This window comes from Ursus arctos, unplaced genomic scaffold (genome assembly GCF_023065955.2).
Source record: "Ursus arctos isolate Adak ecotype North America unplaced genomic scaffold, UrsArc2.0 scaffold_1, whole genome shotgun sequence".
NCBI classification, from domain to species: Eukaryota; Metazoa; Chordata; class Mammalia; order Carnivora; family Ursidae; genus Ursus; species Ursus arctos.
This window is the reverse complement of record NW_026622763.1, coordinates 106212185-106232571: the sequence shown is the minus strand read 5'-3', so window position 1 is coordinate 106232571 and position 20387 is coordinate 106212185. Positions and strand designations below refer to the sequence as shown.

Sequence of the window (20387 nt, the reverse complement as noted above, 5' to 3'; positions counted from 1 at the left end):
TGGGTTCCATTTTGCCCCACCACTGTTCTCTAAGTGTGCCCCTCTCTGCTGCAGGGACCGTGCACCTGTGTGTGTGGCCCCTGTGCCTGGCCCATCGCAGACTGAGGGGAGCATCAGCCCTGGTGAGGAGGAAGCAATGCAATGCCTCCCTTTTCTTCTCCCTTAAGAAGCATCTTTGCATTTATTTATGTTGTGTCTTATTTACATTTTTTAGGCAATATCAACATCAATATTAAGTTAGAATTAATGCCCCAAACTAGACTCTCTTCACTGGCTGCTTCCGACCCATCTGTGTTTCAGGCACCCCCTGAAACTCACTCAAAGCTCACTGGGAAGGACAATAAAGACCAAACACAAAAACTGGTTACCAGCCCAATATTTCCATAATTTCCTTTGTTGCTTTCACATTACTTCAATACCGATTGTTTTCAAAAGAAAATGATCTAAAACTTCCAAATGAAAAACTTGACCCAAACACAAAACTTTTAGTTTGAGGCCAAGATACTGAAAGCCAAAATAAGAACACATTTCCCCCATTGGTATTTTTACTATTTTTAACCCAGGTTCTTTACGTAACTTCTCATACCATCTTCTTCTGTGTATCTCCCCCTCCTCCAAAGACTGTCAGATTTTATTTTCTATTATGTATGCCATAAAAAAGAAACATACTGAATATGATCTTCTGTATCGTATATGACCCCCACGCGAACACACACCTAATCCCTTTTAGAAATCACTGGTCTAAATGCTTCAAAAGATGCTTCTATTACACATGAGCATTCACAAGCTCCTAAAATTTCAAATCTGGTAAGGACTTCCCCCTCCAACCCTCAGTTCCCACTCTTTTTTTTTTTTTTTTTTTAACTGATGTAGATCCTGTGATGATAGGAACCCAGGAACTGGCTTGGTTGAGGCCACCCAGCTGCCAGAAGCAGTCACCACAGAAACATCAGTTTCCCTCCTGGAGATGACACAAACATTCTGAGTGTGGTGATGGTTTCAGTGGTATATACATACACAGATCTATCTGCATACTTTGAATATGTGCAGTTTCGTGCACTTCAATCACACCTCAATAAAGCTGACACAAATGTGAAAACAAACCAACACTAGTTTCTTCATTGCCACTTGACCATGCCATCTCCCCAGATGAACCTACATAGCAGCCTGGACCATAACCAACACACATCTTCTTAGCTTTACCCAGGGCAGGAAGGTACTGGTTTGGTAACCTCACAAGGGGGGCTTCCTGGGGGTGGGACGAAAGCCAAACACCCATAAGGGCTCCAGCCTATAGCTACCAGAGACAGAAGGACCATCCAGAGCCAGGTTCTCTTGCTCAGCCCCCACCTGGAATGATCTTGTCAGGAATCCCTTAAGCAGATCTGGATCACAAAACAGTGTCTGCCGCCCCAGCCAAGTCCACCACACACCCAGACTTGAGCACATCAATCCCACCTGGTTAGGGTTGCCTGAAGATGGACCAAGACATACATCCTTCACAAAGTCCAATTGATTTTTATCCTCTAGCTGACCTTGCCAATACAAATATGGCAAAAAAATAAAACAAAAGCCCAACATGAGTAAAGACAGTTCCACAGGCAGTACCCTAGGAAAGTCATAACAAAGAGCCCCACGGAGAAGCAAGTGCCAGGGCACATGCCTGGTCTGCACTGAACTCCCTGAGGGCCTGCACTGAAGGAGCCACTTGGAGGGTCCTCGGAAGACTTGTTTACAAAGGCTCACACCAAGACACTCTTCTGTGTCACTGCAGTCTGAGGATTCTGCCTTCTTTTTTTTTTTTTTGAGAGAGACAGCAGGGGTGGGAGGGTGGAAAAGGAGAGAGAATCCCAAGCAGACTCCCTGCTGAGCGAGGAGCCCAACTCGGGGCTGGATTCCAGACCCTGAGATCAAGACCTGAGCTGAAGCCAACGATGAGACGCTCAGTGGACTAAGCCACCCAGGCTCCCTGCTGCTTATTCTTTTATAACCCTACTACCCACACTGAAGTCTTCTCTGTGGGCAGAATATGCCCCACACTCAACTCCACTAGGAGCCAGATTTCTGGCTTGCAATCATCAACAAGTTTGTGGCCCTTAATAAATACACAGGGCACTGACTGAAAGGTATAAGACAATGATACTTGTGTTTTGTTGTCTATCGAAGAGAACACTGAACTTACTTTCCCAGCATTCTAAGAAGTCTGAGTGTATAATGACCACCTATTTGTCCACCATCCGTATTACTACTCCATGCCACTGTAGGGATAAACCTAAGGCCTAATTTGGAAATGTTTCCTTAGCTGTTAAATTAATTCTCTACAAAGAGATCTGAACAAAGAGAATTATTCAAACTGTCAAGAGGTTTGCCAAACACCTGCAGTTGCTTCAGGATTCTCTTTTCCTTCTATACTATGCTTCACCCACAGAGCTTAACACAAAACTACCCCTTGACTGCAAAGCACACAGTGTTAAGGCAGCATTTCTGGTGACAGATCAGCTGCATCGAATAGATGCTGTCTCTAAATCCCACAAGTCCCAATTGGCCCATTTACGTTCCTCCTCTGGGTGGGACTTGCTCTCGGGCTGTTCAAAGAAGATTCCTGCGTGCTATTTACTGGTCTCGTCATCAAGGAGTATTTACTTGGCATTCCTGCCTGTAGTGGCAACATCGGGCCATGTCACCTGTGCAGGATACCAGGAGCCAGTCAGCTCAGTGTGAGGAACTCCGCATTTGCAAATCTTCCTGCTGTGGAAAAGTCGCAACCTCAGAGTAAAAGATGGAACCACAGGTCACCAGGGGGCAATCAACTTCTCTAGCCAAAGAGGCCCTTATCAGGACACAAAAATGTCCACACTGTACCCTCCTCCTTCAGAATGCCAGGGTCCAGAAACCTCCCACCTGTCAGGGGAGTCACCCTGGTTGGCTGAACGACCTTTGGAGCCCAACCCTTTATTTTCATCAGTAAACATGCCCCCTCCTGCACTACCTACTACCTGAACCGCAGGCAAATCTGGGTGGAGGTTCTCAAGCCCCACACCACCTAGCCTGGTGATGATTTGTCTCCAAACATCTCTCCCACCCTCTGTCCCCCACCACCCACCCCTCATCCCCATACCCAGCCAGAAATCCTCTGCAAGCTGGCCTCCTCCCTGTTCCTCAATACCACCGTGCCCATTTCTGGAAGCTTCTGCTCAATCTGATGATATCCAGGTCTGGAGTGCCCTCCTTCCCTTCACCACCTACTCCTATTCCTTCCTCAGGACAACAGATTCCTACCCAGATTCCAACATCTCCTCCAAGAAACCTTCTCTGGCCACTCCAACCCATCCTGCCCCTACTCCAGGGCTGGAGGGAATGCAGACAGGGGAGGGCCCAGTCCCCTCATGTGACAAATGAGGAAACTGAGCCCTGGGAGGGCAGGGCCACACCCAAGATTACACACCAGCGGAACCAGGTCTAGAATCCAAGACTCGGTTGTTCAGATCGTTCCAAGATACCCTCCCCCGTCTCGGTCCGGGTAAAATCCTCCAAAAGATCCGAGGCCGCCCCCAGCCGCCGGGCAGCTGCAGGCAGGCTGGGGAGGCGGGAGTCCCACTCCTCACCCCCGCCGCTCTCCGGGCCTAGCCGGACTCCCGAGGCAGAGAGGAGTCCGACGGCCCGCGTCCGAGTCCCGCTGCCCCCCGCCCCGGCGGGCTGGTGACCTTGGGCTCCGTTTCCTTCTGGACAATGCGGCCCGCGGCTCCCCCGCGACGGCGGGCGCGAGCGAGGCCGTGCGGGCGCCGGCACAAGCAGGCGGGGGCTGCGGGCTGCCCCTCGAGCCCGGCGGCGGCCGGCGCCTCGGCCCTTTCCCGGTCAGGCGGTCCGGCCCCGCACCGCCGGCGCCCGGCCGTGAGGAGCGCGCGGCCTGAGGCGGCCCCGGCGCCGCCCGCCCTCCGGCCCGCCCGCGGTACCGGCGCCGCCCGGAGGCCCGCGGCCGCCCGGAGGCCCGCGGCCGCCCGTCGCCCGCCGCGGGGCCGCGCGCTGCTCACCTGGACACCCCGAGACAGGCGAGGCGGGCCCGGCACCTAACACCATGCCCGGCCGGCCGGCGGCGGCGACACACGGCCCCTCACAGCCGCACCGGCTCCGGGCGGCGGGACCGGAAGTGGCGGGGCGGGGACTCGGCCGCTCTTGCCAGCGGCGGCCGAGATGGCAGCGGGCGCTTTAAAAAAAAAATTCAAAGCCCCGACGAACTTTATTTGGAGCCTGACACGCGAACAGCGGCGTGCGCCGGCCGAGGCTGGGCTCGGCAGCTGGCCGCCCAGGACTCGCTCATTGGCAGAGGGCACGGCCGGGGGCGGGCGTGAATCTCGCCATCCCTGCTGATTGGCTAGTAGCGGCCGGGGGCGGGGTCGTCCCAGCTGTTCTCGAGCCTGCGCACCCCGGTGCCCGGGGCTCTGAGCCGCTTTCCTGCCTCCATTCATTTCGTCGTTTGTGGCACCTGGACCTGCTATTCCGAGGTGCTGGGCGCAGCCTTGCGCTGCAGGAGCGGCCGGCCCAAGCTGACCGCCTCGGTGGATGGGGCGCCTGCTCTGTGCCCGGCCCAGTGCCCAGGGTGCGAAGGACCAGGCGTCAGGGGCGAGGGGCGGGGCGGTCAGGCGAGCCGCAGCCACAGATCAACCCCAAGTGTGCTTGGGGGCAGTCTGCAGGAGTGCCCGGACCCTTTCCTGATCTTGTCTGAAAGGCTTTTATTCCTCTTTTCTCCTCTACATTTGTAAAATACCTACTTTATCTATTTCTAGCTTGTTGAATACAAATTCTCACGTCCATTTGTGTCCCTGTGATTGAAATAGGCGCCGGGATGAGGGAGTCAGACAAGACGGCTCCTGGAGGGATGGGCCGCCTAAAAGATGAGATTCACCACGTGGACCGGGAAGAAAGAGCCAAGGAGTTAGAATTTATTTCCAGAAGCCCCATTGAATGGTTTTAAACAGTGGAGTGACTAAGTTTTCTTTCTAAAAGAAGCTTCTGGCTCTCATTGAGCTCGTGGGAGGGGAGCCAGGCAGGGAGTCAGGAAGACCAGTGAAGAACCAACCCATGGTATTCCTTCTGTTCTGGAACACTTCCCACCTTCTTCGCCTGGCTAACTCTTGTCTTCCTAAACTTAGACACTACTTGCTCAGAGAGGCCCCACAGTCAGGGAGGTGCAGGTATCCCTCAGTGACGTCGCTGGAGTTCTGTGCTTCCCCTTCTTGGTGCTGGAGACTTCCTGCCACTGCCTGTTTGCCTAAGTTCAGCTCCTCAATCCCTCCTCTGCCATGTTCCCCATCCTTCTATACCCCCTCCCCCATCCTGTCACACAACAGGTGGACAAAATACATCTGCTTGATAAGTATGGCGTGTGCTTGTTGCTGGAGTCCCGGCGAGAGAAGATAAGACCTTGAAGCAAGGCAGCAGGTGAAGATACAACTGGAATGACTTGAAGGCTTGTCTCTCACTAAGGGGCCACTCTGTAAGGGAAAGGCTGCAGTGCCCAGTGCTCCAAATCTCACCATTGTGGGTAAATGCAGCCATTTCTAGCTCCATTTCACGAGGCTGCCTTGTGCCTTCACCTGATGTTTATTTCAGGCTTACTAGATTGTAAACTCACGTAATCCTCACAACAACCTCATGAAACAGTCATTTGGTCACAGCAGTCCTCTCCCTTATCCATGGTTTTGCTTTCAAGGTTTTAGTTACCCTCAGTTAACTGCAGTATGGAAGCAGATGATCTGTCTTCAGATGCATTGTCAGATGGTCAATAGTAGCCTAATGCTACGTCACAGTGCCTATGTCATTCCACTCACTTCATCTCATTGCGAGAAGAGGAAGGGTGAGTACACTACAATAAGATATTTTGAGGGGCGCCAGAGTGGCTCAGTTGATTAAGAGTCTGCCTTCAGCTCAGGTCATGATCTCAAGGTCCTGGGGTCGATCCCCGCACCACCCTGCATCTGGCTCCCTGCTCAGTAGGGAGTCTGCTTCTCTCTCTACCCCTCCCCCACTCATTCTCTCTCTCTCTCTCTCTCAAAAAAAAAAAAAATAAAATCCTTTAAAAAAGATATTTTGAAAGAGACCACATTCACATAACTTTTCTTACAGTATTGTGATATTTATTTGGTGTTGTTATTAGTTGTTAATCCCTTACTGTGTCTAATTTGTGAATTAAACTTTATCATAGGTATGTATGTATAGGAAATAACGGTCTATGCAGGGTTTGGTAGAATCCATGGTCTCGGGGAGGGTCTTGGAATGGATACCCTGCACATAAGGGGGGACTACTATATCCCCACTTCATAAATGCAGAAACTAAGGCACAGAACTAGTCTACCTGACATGGCAGAGCTGGGATTTGCCCTCACCGAGCACCATACACCTTAGGAGCTGGTGGTTCCAGCAGCCAGGAAAGGAGTCAAATTGACCTTCATGCCTCCTAAGGAAGCAATTTGTCATCATCCAGGGCTTCTGCAAAAATGGAGCTTGTACTAACTAGCTTGAGCACAAAAGATTGAGAAGACTGGAGTGTTCACAGAAGCCAAGGAGGTCACCTCTGGGGACCTGGGGGACAGCATGAGGAGCTTGTCATGTGCAGGCCTCTTGTTCTTAGTGGTTCCATCTGAGTCTTGGCCTCTAGAGGCTGGCCATGTCCTCCCAGAGGCCTCCTTGGAGCTGGGGTCTGGCCTCAGACACATCTTTACAATCCAGGCCATCAGGGGAGCTATCCTCTTCCTCCCAATCTCACATTCTCTGGGAGGGCTGGCTGGGCTTGGATCACACACCCACTGTGTGTGCATATGGGAAGGAAGGGTAGAGGTTCAGTTGTGAGCCTCCCAGAGGGGTGCAGGTGCCAGAGGAAGAGCAGGCAGACAATTCACCAGGTGTTCTTCCCACCCCCTACACCCTTACCCCAAGAAGTTCAACCAGCACTTCCAGCCGGAGTGTGAAAGGGAAGATGTCCTCTATCTGTTTTCAGCTAGGCCTGCCTCTGGACACACAGGCTGCACGGCAATCCCAGAGGCTGTCCTGGCTTGGCCTGGGGCTCACTGACCTGGATGACACGGTGTTGGCGAGCCAGGGACCTGGGCACTCTTCAGCCTAGGGCAGCAGGCCAGTTGGTTAACAACGTCTGTTGCAAGGGCCTGGGTGCCTGGTGTGAGGCCTGCTCAGCAGGAAAAGTGACCTCTGCTGGTAAAGCCCCGGAGGGGCAGCCTTCCTTGGCCACCCACTCCGGGTTTCTCTCTTGCACTCACTGCGGACGAAGCAGAGCTCTCCCACATCAGTGGTACCCCATTGGGGCAGACATTCCTGGCTCTGTGTTTCAGTGAGAGGTAAACTCTACAGGCTGGGTGAGTCGACATGAGAGCCAGGCCCACAGGGTCCAGTGCTCTTGCTCTCCTGCTCCGCACTGTCCTGTGGACTCCAAGCTTTCCCAGGGCAAGACCTTCACGATGTTTCAAAGCCAGCCCCTTGCATGGACTGGGAATAGCCCTGGAGGCACTAGTTGTGGAGTAGATGTGGGTGAAAGGGTCCAGCTCGGTCCTCGGCTGGTTCTTGTTCCAACCTGTTCTGCGTTGTTCCAGGTTATTCCAGGGTGTGCATCCTGCCCTCCAGCCAGGACTGGTTCTCCCTGGGAGCAAAGCCCAGGGCACTGGAGAGCAGGCCTTGACACACACAGGCCCCTAGTTCCTATGTGTCTTCTGAAATCTATTCCAACCAGAACTGTATGATGACCATCTACCAAGTGCTGAGAGCCTGAAAAGGACGGTGTATAATCTATAGACCCTGGCCTCCAAAAGCATGAGCTCTGCAGGGAACTAGTAGTAGGTAAATCCCACCGATGGGAGGGGGGAGGCTCATAACTGATTCCTGAGGTTTGCTGTGCATGGGGGAGACCCGTCTGTCCCACTGGAATTTAGAGACTGTTGGGGGAGAAGAGCTATGCTGACCATAGCCCTTACCTTAGAACCCAGCTGGAGAGGCTGATAACAAATGTGCAAACCCAGGCCTTCCGGGTGCCTTCTGTTGCCTAAAGCGGAGACAGGGTACTTGGAGACAGGTTCCTTGTTTCTAGGAAAAGCTTTACCGGGGCTTTCAGGGCAAAAGAGCCCTGGGTCTAATCTGGAGAGGGGAGAATGAGGCACAGATGAGAGCAGCAAGAAGTGGCCCAGAACCTAGGCAAGTTGTCTTAACCAAGACCATTGGCAGCCTTGCTGACCCAGTTCTGGCATCCACTGTGGCATGAGGGAGGGGGCCGGCTCCGTGCCGTTGGGCCAGATGGGAGCTGTGGTGGTGATGGTGATGGTGGTGATGGTGATGGTGATGGTGATGTGGGGCACTATCCAGACAGCAGACAATCAGATTCTAAGTACTTTGACTTTAATTACATATCTGGTATAATTAACTTTTGACTGCTCTTAGAACTAGCCCCCAGGGAAACATTAGTTTCCTTTTATTCCTTTGAAAGATAATAAAAGAGGCTGTGGCAGCTATCCTGGAAAGGGACTGAAGCAGAGCGGTGTTTTAAATATTATAGGACTGAGATTTTCTTCATTCACCCTCAAGCAACAGTGGGCACATTTTAACAGGAGTTGTGCATTGTGACTGGAATGCAGACATTTGGAATCCATCCCCTGCCCCCCCCCGCCCCTTCCTGCAGGCCGCACTCAGGTGATGGTCCCCCCGCTCCCAGGCTGCCCATCAGATCAGGCCCCCAAGCTGGCAAAGCTCTGAGGGAAGCTGCTTCCTCCAGAGCCTTTTGGTTTGATTTTCTTGCAGAATGTGTTGAAATGGCAGCCAGCCTTTGTCACACTCTGTCCGGTTTTGCATTGCATGTTCTTCTGTATTAGTCACTAACCAAGGTCGAGTCATATTTTCAGGTGTCTAGGTTGCTGATGCAAAGTGTGGTGGGTGTGTGCCCACGGACGGTAAATAATAGCCTTGTCCTCGTTTCTGGAGCCTAGGAATTTGTTACTTTACATGGTGAAATGGACTCTGCAGATATGATCAAGGTGGGTGCCCTCAGCTCAGGGCTCGTCACAGCACACCCACAGGGATTCAGATTGCTGAACCCACACCTGCAGTGAAGTCCTGTGGCCTTCGTTGTATATTTTGTATCGTACCTATAGTTTTCATTACTTTACGTTTCTGACCTTGTCCACTTCAGTGAGTGCTACAGGCAAAATGCCACAGAGCACAAAATGTTTTCCCTTAAACATGATTGAAAGTGTTTACCTTGTGGAGTTTATATAAACACTCCTGTGAACAAGGCAGGAACACGATCAGGAGTAACCTTACGATGTTCTGAGCATTGATAACAGCCCAGGATGTGTCCCTGACTGCATTGCAGGCTGCAACCCTAGGGCCACACTGGGGTCACCCAAGGCAGTCCCACCTCCGTGTCGAGCCCTTCCCCCTGCAGCCACAGCTCTCTCTGGCTGGAGACGGGAGTGAAGCACCAACATTCTGGTGACTCTTTTCCAAACCATCATAACTAAATCCCCACTCCAGAACTCTGGTGACAGCAATGCTGCGACAACCTACTTGTGAAGAGAAGGAGCCGCCATTCAGAGTGGACCTGGGCCATGGCTTGCTCTGCTGGTATCAGGGGACCCAGCACAAACCCTTAGGTAGGTAATAAAAGTCCTACCAGTCTTACCTATTTTTTTTTAACATTTATTTATTTGAGAAGAGAGAGAGAGCATGAGCAGGGGGAGGAGCAAAGGGCAAGGGTGAAGCAGACTCCCCGCTGAGCAGGGGCCTGACTCAGGGCTTGATCCCAGGATTTCAGGATCATGACCTGAGCCAAAGGCAGATGCTCAACAGACTGAGCCACCCGGCACCTCAAGTCTTACCTTCCCTTGACGCAGCAGTTCCACTCTAGGGATTGGCTTGAAGCAGTGAACCAAAGGCAGAAGCAGCCCTGGCCCAAAACTATTCACTGTGCGCACACGACAGAACCTGGCGTGCTCAGTATCAGGGAACTGGTTAGCTGAGCGCAGCCCAGCCACGGAGCTTGATCATTATGCAGATTGCGTAGAACCGTGAACATACTGATTAAATTAAATGAAGCAAGCAAAGCTCAAATTGTAGAAATTCAACGCCTGCCATTCTGAAAAAGACAAATAGATGGGCAGAGACAAGTAAATGAACCAAAACGAACATAATTTTTGTGTCAAGGTAGTAGGACTTTGAGTTTTCCTTTTTATTCTTTTTAAGCTTTCATTTATTTTGTTTATTTGTCTTCATAGCAATGCAAGGGTCTCCTTTAAACACCACCGATCCTTCACTTGGAGCACGGGTCTCACCAAGTAAGTGGCTTTAAGGTTGTTATTCACTATAGAAATAAATACGGAGAAGCATAAATTCTACCCTAGACAGTGTTTTAAAAGGTGATTGGGGCGCTTGGGTGGCTCAGTCAGTTAAGTTCTGCCTTCAGCTCAGCTGATGATCTCAGGGTCCTGGGATTGAGCCCCACGTCAGGCTCACTGCTCAGCGGGGAACCTGCTTCTCCCTCTGCTCCCCGCTCATGCTCTCTCTCCCTTTCTCTGTCCCTAGCTCTCTCTCTCTCTCTCAAATAAATAAATAAAATCTTTAAAAATAAATAAATAAATAAGAGGTGATTCATACCATGTTTCCAAAGCCTTTCTGGGTCCCCAGAAGACACAGTCACTTTGAACTAAATGGTGACTGATAGACATAATAGATTAGCTTTAGGTCAAATCCATGTGGTGGTAGAATCCATGTGCTCTCCATATGGTACATTCAGGTCCATTCTATGGGATTCTGAACACACATTTTCTTTCCTTTTTTTTTTTTTTTCTAAAGCAGCCTCCACGCCTAGCATAGAGCTCAATTTGGGGCTTGAACTCACAACCCTTGGGATTATGACCACAGCAGAGATCAAGAGTCAGATGTTCAACTGACTGAGCCACTCAGGTGCCCCTGAATGTACATTTTCTACAGGAAAATGCAGTCTGTCTCATGGCAGTCCCCAAACACACAGAAAAGCAGACACTACCTCCATCGGAGAGGTGGGAGTGTGGTCCTCGGGCCCCTGGTGCAGATTACCACGAAGAGAGGATGCAGAGGCCACAGACAGCAGGAGGAAGACAGATGCAAAGACATCCACCCTCTCCAGTTTACCTAGTATTATTCTGGAAGTTCTGGCTAACTCAGTAAGGCAGGCACCAGAAATAGAATGTGATTATTAGAAAAGAGGAGGCAACATGACCATTACATAATGAGACAATGTGATCAGCTCCAGGGAACATCCAAGTAGCAACCGAAAACTAAAAGGGAAGAAAGGAGAAGAACAAAGTGACCCCGCTAAAAAAAAAATCAACAGGTGTATTTTCTGTACCAGCAGCACCCGATTAGAAGTTATCAAGCAGCCCTTTCTACAGTAGTGGGGAAAAAAGACACTAAAGTATTTAAATAAGCTTAGTGGCAGACAGGCATGATCTGGATAAAGAAAATTAGAAATTTAGGTTTCTCAAAACGCACATGGCAGAGTTAATAACGTGCATGACAGATGTGCTAGGTGCTCATACCTGAAGGAACGGCCACGGATCCGCTGGCAGGGAGGAGGGAAACCTGAGCCCCGGGAAGGCCCCTGCTAGCCTCTGTGGGACAGCCCCCACAAGGATGGCCATTGCGAGACGGTGGAAACATCACCCGGTCACTGCTCTGTTGTTCCCAGCAATAGCCTGGACCTAAGTCTCCCCGCACAGGGCCCTGGGGAGATAAAGGCAGGGGCTCAGGGAGTGTGTCTGAGCAGCCGCTCACAAGATCGAGCAGATGCACGGCACATGTCGTAAAATGGAAAAACCAGTGGCACGATGGCATGAATACTACAATGACATTTCTGTAAAAACAATGAGTGGAGATAGAGGTGAGTTTCCAAACTACTAGAAAATATTGACAAGTGTACCATATTACTTTGCTGGGATGCCAAAACACAGAGCCACGAATGGAGTGGCTTCAACAAAAATGCACTGCTTCTCGGCTCCGGAGGCTAGAAGCCCGAGGTGAAGGTGGGGGCAGGCTTGGTTCTCTCTGAGGCTGTGGGGGAGACTGTTCCAGGCCTCTCTCCTTGGGCCCCATCTTCTCCCTGTGTGTATGCCTCTGCCTTCAAATTTCCCCTTTCTTATATGGAGTCAGTCGTAGTGGATTAAAGCCACCCCCAATGACCTCAATTAAATGTTATCTCTGTGAAGACCCATCTCTAAGGTCACATTGTGAGGTTCTAGGGGCTAGGACTGCAACCTGTGAATTTGGGGAGGGACACAATTCAACCCATAAACATATAGGCCAACTGTTAACAGTTGCCCTGGGCAACAGGATGGGATAGGGGTGGGACAGAGGTCTTTTACGTCATGGAAACTGGCACCATTTTGATTTGTGTGGTGGGGGAGGGGGGGAGGGAATCTAGGACCTCGTTCAAAACACTCCAGCTCAAGGGCTACCTGAGGGAGGAGATAATGCTAAGTGAAATAAGTCAAGCAGAGAAAGACAATTATCATATGGTTTCTCTCATCTATGGAACATAAGAACTAGGAAGATCAGTAGGAGAAGAAAGGGATAAAGAAAGGGGGGTAATCAGAAGGGGGAATGAAGCATGAGAGACTATGGACTCTGAGAAACAAACCGAGGGCTCAGAGGGGAGGGGGGTGGGGGAATGGGATAGGCTGGTGATGGGTAGTAAGGAGGGCACGTATTGCATGGTGCACTGGGTGTTATACGCAACTAATGAATCATCGAACTTTACATCAAAAACCAGGGATGTACTGTATGGTGACTAACATAATATAATAAAAAATCATTAAAAAAAAAAAAAAGAGCTACCTGAGGAGTGGGGGCTGCACTCAGCAAAGGACCAGGTGGGGAGGGGGGTCTCTTCCTAACCTTCCAGATACAGAAGCCAGGTGGGAGCTGCAGCCCTGCTTGGCTGGGGCTCCTGGGCCGCCCAGAAGGTAAGGTAGCTGGAGCAGAACAGCCTCTAGTCTCCCATGGGCATCTCAGAGAGACTTCTGGAAATAATCTTCCTAAGGGTCTGATACCAGAACTGTTCTGGGAGAAGCAGACTCCCCCCTCCTCCTGGCACTTGGCATCTGTTCGTGGGGGCCGTCCTGACCTCGGCCACCAAGAGGAAGGACAGCTAAGGGCACACCAGGTCAACCTCCAGTCCTCTAGGGGCAGCCCCCCAACCAAAGAAGCGGGTTGTGGGGGCGGGGCTCGGACAGGGCCGGTTCAGGGGTTGTCAGAGGAAGAGGAGGGCAGAGTGCCCGGCAGAGCTTGGTCCTTGGCTCGTGACCTCCGCCCCCGGACCTGGGCTGCCTCTGGGGCCACGTGGAGGAGCCGCCAGGGCAGCGGGAGGGGACGCAGAGATGTACCAGGGGTCCGGGGCCGCCGCGTCTACGCGGGCGGGGAGAGGCGGAAGGTGGGCGCCGGGTGGGGCCCCTTCTCGGCACCGCCCCCCCCCCCACGGTCCCTGGGCTAGGACCCCGCCTGGCTGCAGGCGCCCGGCCCCTCCGGAGCCGCCCCCACGCCGCAGACGCCGGCCTGCCCGGGGCACACTAGGGAACGCGGGGCGCGGGGGCGCGGGGACGCGGGGAAGCGGCAACTCGGGGCGCGGTGGGGGTGACCGCCCGGCCGGCCGCCCCGCAAGCGCTGTGGCCTCGCGGGAGGCCCACGTGGGGAGCGGCCCGGCGCCACAGTTTTGCGGAGCCCCGCAGCTGGTGCGGCCGGAGCTGGGCGGGGACCGCCGTCGGCCCGTGGGCTGCGGGACTAGGCTCCGGGGCCGGGCCTGCGCCTGTCGCGCTCAGAGCGGGGCCCCTCGGGGCACAGGGCCCCGACTTACCCCCGTCCCCACCCAGGCCCCAGGGCAGTGACCTGCGGCCGGGCATCCCTGGCCTCGGAGGAGGCAGGACGAGCAGCGTGCAGGGGGCAGGTCGGAGGAGCGGCGGAAGAGCAAAGCAGAGGAAAACCAGCGAGGGGAGGCGCTTTATACACATTTGGGGCTGTTACCCCTCAGCTTGGGCTTCAGGACCCCGATGCCAGCCCCCCCCCCATCATTGCTCACCACCTCAAATGAGATTGCAAAGGGATTTAGCTTCCAGATGGGCTCTAGTTCTAAATGTGAAAGGTAAAGCCATAAACTTTTGGAAGAACTCATGGGAGAATACTTTCATCCGGGGAAGGCAAAGATTTCTTAAACAGAACAGAAGAGGCACTGACTATACAGGACAAGAAAGATGCATTGGGTGGACTACATTAACATTTACAATTTCTCTTCATCAAATGACCCCATTGAGACAGTAAAAGACAAGCCGTAGAGTGGAGGAACAGCATGGATATCCCACAGAGGATTCATATCCAGAACCTATAATGAATCTCTAAATTTACAAGAAAAGGCAGAAATTCCAAGGGAAAAAGCCAGCCGAGGACTTGGACAAGCACTGCACAAAGGAGGCCACCCACATGGCAAGGAGCGCTGCGCCGGGCACCTCCTCACGGGTCAGCAGGGAGAGGCGAGTAGCAGCTGCCATGTGCCCTCTCTACTCTCACCAGACTCACTAACACAGAGAGGATGGGAAAGAGGAACGCCTGCCAAGCCCGCGGAGCAAACGTGATTTATGTACGAATAACGGTGAAAATTGGTGCACTGGCTTCGGAGAATAGGCGGGGTCTCCTAGGCTGAACAAATGCTCACAGCCCAGCAATCCCACCCTCCGGTCCATATACATAGATTCAGGGAAAAAAGGTATTTATTCCATCACTTGGTTTTTAAACTTCATACTATGGTTTTGAAATCTATTCGTGTTGACATACAGAGATCCGGAGTATTCGCTTTAACAGGTGCCCGTGATTCCTTCGTGAGAGTAGTTCACAGTGGCTCATGCAGGTTCCTGTTGCTGGACATTGAGGTTGCTTTCAGTTACTTGCTATTACCAACAGTGCTGCTGCAGTAAACACTCCCGGAAAAGTGACCTGCAACACAGGTACGGAGTTTCTCCAAGGCTGGTCCCCAGAAGGGAAAGTGCTGGCTGGTGGAGTACGCACATTTTCAACTAGGCTAACATTGCCAAATTGGTCCTTTAGGTGGTCGTACTACTTCGTATGCCCGCAAGCAGTCTACGACAGTTTGCATTTCCTTGTACCTCCTGGCGCTGACCGCCTTGGTGTGTTTTGCCATGTGGTGGGTATGGAATGGTCTCCTTGCTCGGTTTTCATTTGCATGTCTCGAATGGTGAATTTGGGCTTCACCTCTCCTGTCTACTGGCCATCCAGAATTTTCCTTCTGGGAATGCCTGTTCATAGCCTTTGCCCATTTTTCTATTGCGTTGTCTTTCTCTTGTTGATTTGTGGAAGTTCTTTGTACCTTCTGGAGCAAATCCTCCATCAAATATGGCAGATACACTCTACATGGTGCAAAATCTTCTCCTGGTCAGTGGCTTGGCAATGCTTTGTTATGATTTGCTTGCCCTACAGAAGTTTTAAATGTGGATGCTGCCCAATCCATCAGTTTTTTCCTTTATGAGCTTTTCCACTAAGAACTCCTGTTCCCTGAGATTGTACACGAAATTCTCCTATTTTTTTTCTAGTAGTTTTGTAATTCCTAATATTTGCGTGGTTAATCCTTCAATCCAATTGGCATTTACTTCGGGGTATGTTGATAGGTAGGAATCCAATTACATTTTTTCCACATGGAAAACCAGTTGTTCCGGTGCCATTGTTTTGTCATCTCTCTCCCCGCAGAGGCGTGATGTAATGGCAGCCATATGTCACGTTCCCAAGTGTGTTTGGGCCTGTTTCTGGACTCTCTTCTCTTCCATTGAGCTATTTCTCTGTCCTTCCACCAACACACACTGTTCTCATTATTGTCCCTCGCTAACAGATCTTGAACTCAGGTGGCATAAATCCCCTTCATCCTATTTTCCCCAGAAATACCTTAGCTGTTCTAAGATCTTTACTCTTCCACAGGAATTTTAGAATCTGGTTCTTCTTTTTGGATTTTTAGCAGAATTCAGTTGAATGACATAGCTGATCTTGACTTAATTTAGAAAACAATTAAATTCTCTTCAGAAAGATGTTTTCTAGTCCAGGACAGATCCAGGTTTTTTAGGGGTCTAAGTCTTGACATACGGATGGGGGGCTCTCTTTAAGAAAGACTATACTCAATAGTATAAAGTTACTACACAAAATATACTCAAAGAATGCAAAGTAGAGATGAAAGTGAAGATTTATTTAGAGTGGGAAAAAATAATAAATACTACCCATATGACAAAACCCAGAAAAAATATGATCACATAATATTTATATATAATATGTAATGTAAAATAAAATTATACATGTATGTGTGACATATCTTTTTCTGTTTTTCATGTTTGTGATATTTGCAATTTACTTTCTCGTCCTAAATAATATTTGCTTTCATCCCTAACTCTGTGGTCATAATTGAGTATACTCTTTAAAGAGGCCGCCCCAACCATGTAACAAACCTCTCCAAGTTTCTATAGGCATGGTGGTGGGCAGAATGATGCCTCCCCCACACACCCCAAGATGTCCACATCCTAATCCCTGGAACCTGTGAATATGTTACCTCACATGGCAAAAGGGACTGTGCAGATGTGATTAAGAGAAAGGTTTTGAACTGGGGGGAGATTATCCTGGATTATCCAGGTGGGTCCTAACTGTAACTATACGAGAGAGGCAGGAGGGTCGAAGTAGGAGGGAGTGAGCTGTGAAGATGGAGGCAGAGGTCAGAGAGAAGGAGAGAGATTTGAAGAGGCTCTGCTGCTAGCTTTGAAGATGGTGGGTGGGGCCCTGAGCCAAGAGATACAGGTGGCCTCTGGAAGCTGAAAAAAGCAAGGAAACTGATTTCCCCCTGGAGCCTCCAGAGGGAACACGGCACCGTGGACACTTTGGTGTTGGCCTCTCCCCTCCAGAACTGTAAGGGGATAAGTGAAGCCGTCAGGCCTGTGGTCACTTGCAACAGCAGCCGCAGCAAATGATACAGCCTCACGTCCACATCTACATCAGGACATTTCTGGGCTCACACTCGACGTAAGCCCGGCAGCTGGCTTTCCCCTCTTTTTCCCAGCTAGCAACAGATCCGGAAGGTCTTTCACACACACACACACACACACACACACACACACACGCACCCGCAGAGGCGGTGATGCTTACTGACATTCCTCCCGCTCCCCATAAGTCCCAGCCCCTGCCGGTAGGGGGGGGCATATGCCCGGTATGGCTAATGGGCTGTGGGCAGGAGCGGCTGGGCTGGCTCTGATTCAGACAGGAGGGAGAGGGGAGGAGCAGTCTGGTTTAGTGGCCAGGCCGAAGACTCCCGCTTGCAGCACGCCTTCCCCAGCGGGCGTCCGCGGAGGGAGCTACAGAGCCGCGGGGGAGGACAGGGACGTTAGTTGCTGCTCCACCATCCATCCCTCTCTTACTTCTCAGTAACAAAGCCCTGATTTCCAGCTGGGCAAATTGCTTACTCTCCCTTGCCACTAGAGGGTCTAGTGTCTGGGTTGTGAGTCTGAGCTGTGTGTCTGAGGCGGCTCCGGCGGGTTTGACTCTGGCGGGGGAGAGCTCTCTTTGTCTTCCTGCACCTCCTGGGTTCTTGGAACTGATTCGGAGAAGCAGGCGTTTGACAGTCCAGAAGATTCTCTTTATCCATCAGTTGGCTTAATTGAGGTGGTGGGGGCGGACCCTCTCGTCAGCATTCCCAGTGCTTCCCTTGTCTCAGAACCCTCCACCCCTACCCCTACCCCCACCGCCACCCGGCTCGCCCTAATGCAGGTGGGCTTGAATGCTGGTTCTGCTCATGCTCAATTACTCCATTACATTAGCAGTGGGAGAGGGGCGGGTGGAGATTCTGGGGGCTCAGGGGTCTGGGCATGTGAATGCAAGGGCACACAATAACATGTGAACCCCAACACAGCTCCTCTCTGGGCCATGCAGAGAATTCATAGGCCCTTTCTGCTGCCCTGTTTCCGTTCCACCCGCTGTCAGTCCATGCTGTTCTGATGAAAATTCTTTGGTAGCAGCCCACAGAAACCCTCTCAAACTGGCTCCAAACTTAGCATCTCTTACCTGGGGGCAGGTTAGGCGGCAAGTGTCAGGATTCTAGAAGGCATTCAGGGATGCAAGTTCCTGGGTGCCTGTGTGGTCTCGCACACCGCTGTATATCCCTGCCTCTCTCCATCACTCACTCCCCTTCCATCGGGCTCCCTTGCTTTTGTAAAGCCTGGCAACGCCTCCCTGCTCCCATAACCATCCACGTGACCGGAGGTCAGCCAAGAGGGCGCTTATCTATCAATTGATTAAGAACACACCATGTGCCAGACCCTGTGTTAGGCTCAGCAGCCATGCTGATAAAAAGAGGAGGTTGGCTCTGTTCTTGTTGAAGAAGGCACTGGGGGCAGGCAGTTTACAGTTTAATGGGATCTGGGCAGCCCTAGAATGGGAATCACAGAGAACTAGAATATCTGCATAAAAAATCCCTGGCTCAGAGGGAACTCATTACCCACCATCACACGATTAGATGGGAAAGCAGAAATCAGCTGATAGGAAAATAACCACTGTCCCCTTATTAATAAAATGAGCATTCTTTGTGCCATTTAAAAATAAATATGGCAAGTGACAGGAGTGAAGCTGCAGTAAGATCTCTGAAATTCTGCCCCTTTGAGGAAGCAACAAAAAGCTGGCGAAAACCATCAGAGTCAACTCCTTGGAAGTCTGGAAATGAACCAAAGATTTGCAAGAACTCAGGAAGTTCTCATCAAAAAGAGCAGCTGCGGGGCGCCTGGGTGGTTCAGTGGTTAAGCGTCTGCCTTCGGCTTAGGGCGTGATCCTGGCATTCTGGGATCGAGCCCCACATCAGGCTCCTCCACTGGGAGCCTGCTTCTTCCTCTCCCACTCCCCCTGCTTGTGTTCCCTCTCTCGCTGGCTGTCTCTCTCCCTGTCAAATAAATAAATAAAATCTTAAAAAAAAAAGAAAAAAAAAGAGCAGCTGCATCTTGGTAAGAACAGCAGACTCTGCGGTGTCTTAACTTACTCTGCTCCCATCCCCTGCTCCCAGCCCAGCAGCGGCCTGGAAACGACTGAAACAGCCAATGGCCAGACCACATGTGAAAATAGAACGCTGACCCACACCGGCAGCAGCGTGCCCCGGACGCTAACCTCTGCGGACCACACTCAACCCGGGACGCCAGCCGGCTGGAAGTTGGCCTTGCAGGCAGCCAGACTGCCCACTCCAGGAACAATCCAGGGAGCTGAACCGTTACTTCTGTAACCGTGTGCCGTGCATGGCCAGGGCTGAACGCTCGACACCTTCCCTCAGTTTGACCCCACTTCGAGCTTAGGACCAACCAGACAGAGCCAAACATACTAACCAATCACATGGGACGCCCCGCTTCTACTTGGCTGCCTCCGGCTTTCCCAGCCCGCAGGCTCCCATCCGGGCACACCTGGAACCTTCCGTTTCTCCCACTCCTCTGCCTGCCTGAGAGTCTCTGCTCAAACGTAACGGAGGGCGGCTGACTCCCTTGCCAGAGTAAGGTCTGAGAAAACAGCCTTTGCTTGTCTCATTTGGTGGGTCTTTGTTGATTTCTATGAAAATAACAGCCCACATTGCCGGCAGGGAGAAGAGCAGCCTGCTTCGTAAGGAATTGTCGTTATTTGACCTGTTCGGTAACTCCTTGAAAGACCAGCTGGAAAGTTTCATCTCTATTTTGCCTGACGTGGACCTCGTCCGGTGCCGAAGCAGTGTGGAAAATATGTCCAGGCGTATTTTGGCTGTTGCTTCCAGAAGCATAGATAACAGTGGGAGCAAACGACTGTGTAACCAAACAGCTTTATTCTTTTTATTCGAAGGTGGCATTGGAGACCAATGTCTGGGTGCTAAGCCTGCTGGTTGCCACGGGGTGTCGCTTCCTTTAGGCCCTGGCAGCTGACAGAAGAACAAATGCATGTGTTTATACCAGCCTGTCACACAGCTCACCTGTAACAGGCATCCAATCTATAGCTGTCTCCATTAGTAGCCACCCGAATTGATACTAGACTGAGCATGAGCTCACGGTGCTGCGTGGTCTACCACCGCGTGGATAATCCCAGCTCCTTCCTCTTGCTTCTGTGCAAACTCCCGTTTCATCAGGGAGAATCGGCCACCCACTGACTTTCTTGTTGGTTTCCAGAATCCATGTGCCTGTGTGTGTCATCCCTTCGCCTCCAGTCTCATGCCCGAAGCGACTCAGGTCAGCACCTCATCCCCACCTACGTCAGCGAGGCCATAGTTAGATCCTCTTGCACAGTGCGCATTCCCTGCTGGCGTCTCACAGCGGCCCCAGTGAGAACACCTC

The 20387-nt window shown here is 51.6% G+C and overlaps 1 protein-coding gene and 1 long non-coding RNA gene across 6 annotated transcripts in view; both read right to left on the bottom strand.

Moving 5' to 3' along the window:
- Window positions 1–4210, bottom strand: part of UBE2F (ubiquitin conjugating enzyme E2 F (putative)) — a 54767-nt gene extending 50557 nt beyond the window's left edge. Inside the window, exon 1 of one of the 4 annotated variants that reach the window (XM_026491529.4) lies at window positions 4032–4210. The gene's annotated coding sequence lies outside the window, so the exon portion shown is untranslated. The remainder of the gene's footprint in view (window positions 1–4031) is intronic. The other 3 variants (XM_057306038.1, XM_057306036.1, XM_026491537.4) reach the window with 3 other exon arrangements.
- A 5501-nt stretch (window positions 4211–9711) lies between these two features.
- On the bottom strand, window positions 9712–18876 carry LOC123000670 (uncharacterized). Of its 2 annotated transcripts, none has more exons than XR_006408816.3 (3): window positions 18121–18876; window positions 11571–11754; window positions 9712–10129 (listed from the first exon to the last, which is right to left on the bottom strand). It is a non-coding gene; the product is annotated as an uncharacterized LOC123000670 (long non-coding RNA). The 2 variants fall into 2 exon arrangements; XR_008957037.1 differs by lacking the exon at window positions 9712–10129 and adding an exon at window positions 10198–10354.
- Between the last annotated feature and the right edge of the window lie 1511 nt (window positions 18877–20387).